We start from the raw sequence: 859 nt of genomic DNA, 5'->3' as shown, positions 1-859 counted from the left end.
ACCGTCGTGAGACAGATTAGATTTACCCTACTGTTGATGTGTTGTTGCAATAGTAATTCTGCTCAGTACGAGAGGAACCGCAGGTTCAGACATTTGGTGTATGTACTTGGCTGAGGAGCCAATGGGGCGAAGCTACCATCTATGGGATTATGACTGAAGGCCTTTAAGTCAGAATCCCCCCAAAACCGTAATGATACCGCAGTGCCGTGGAGCCTCAGTTGGCCTAGGATAGCCGGCCTCTCTCGGGGGGCCGGTGCGTAGAGGGGCTCGTGCTCCATCCGGCGGGCCCCGGGGTGCATGAGCCCCCCGTCCTGCAAGCCAGCCGAGGGTCCGGGCACTGGGGAAGGGTGTCCACCGGGGCCCGGGGAGGCTGTCCCCGGCCTGGCTAGGGTTCGAAAGCTGGGACCTTATGTGGTACAAGAGCAATAGGCAATAATAAATGTGGTACCTGCTCAATTTGTGCACATTGCATTGTAGCGAAAAACATTGTCCACAATGGTCAAGAGATTAAGTGCAGCAGTCTTAATAATTGCTGTAGTAAAAATCTTGTATACCTGCTAACCTGCCCATGCGAACTGGGATACGTAGAGGAGACCAGAAGGGAACTTAGGTTTAGTGTGCAAGAACATAAATCGGCTCTAAGGACAGGAAAAGAAAATGCACCCCTAACGGACCATTTCTCAAAGTTTGGACATGATTGTGAAGACCTGCGGTGGTTTATTCTTGAGAAAATATCCGGAAACAAGAGAGGGGGGGATCTAAAAAAAAAAAGAAAACTGAGAGAACAATGGTTTATTTGCAAATTAAATACTGTACAGAAGGGGTTAAACTCTCGAGAAGACTGGATGTCAATAATCTC

At 49.1% G+C, this 859-nt stretch overlaps 1 pseudogene; it reads left to right on the top strand.

The window, feature by feature from the left end:
• Positions 1–203, top strand: part of LOC146823262 (28S ribosomal RNA) — a 4,743-nt pseudogene extending 4,540 nt beyond the window's left edge.
• The last annotated feature ends 656 nt before the right edge of the window (positions 204–859 follow it).

The sequence above is a fragment of the Triturus cristatus genome, chromosome 5_2 (genome assembly GCF_964204655.1).
Source record: "Triturus cristatus chromosome 5_2, aTriCri1.1, whole genome shotgun sequence".
Classification (NCBI taxonomy): Eukaryota; Metazoa; Chordata; class Amphibia; order Caudata; family Salamandridae; genus Triturus; species Triturus cristatus.
This window is presented reverse-complemented; position numbering and strand designations above follow the sequence as displayed.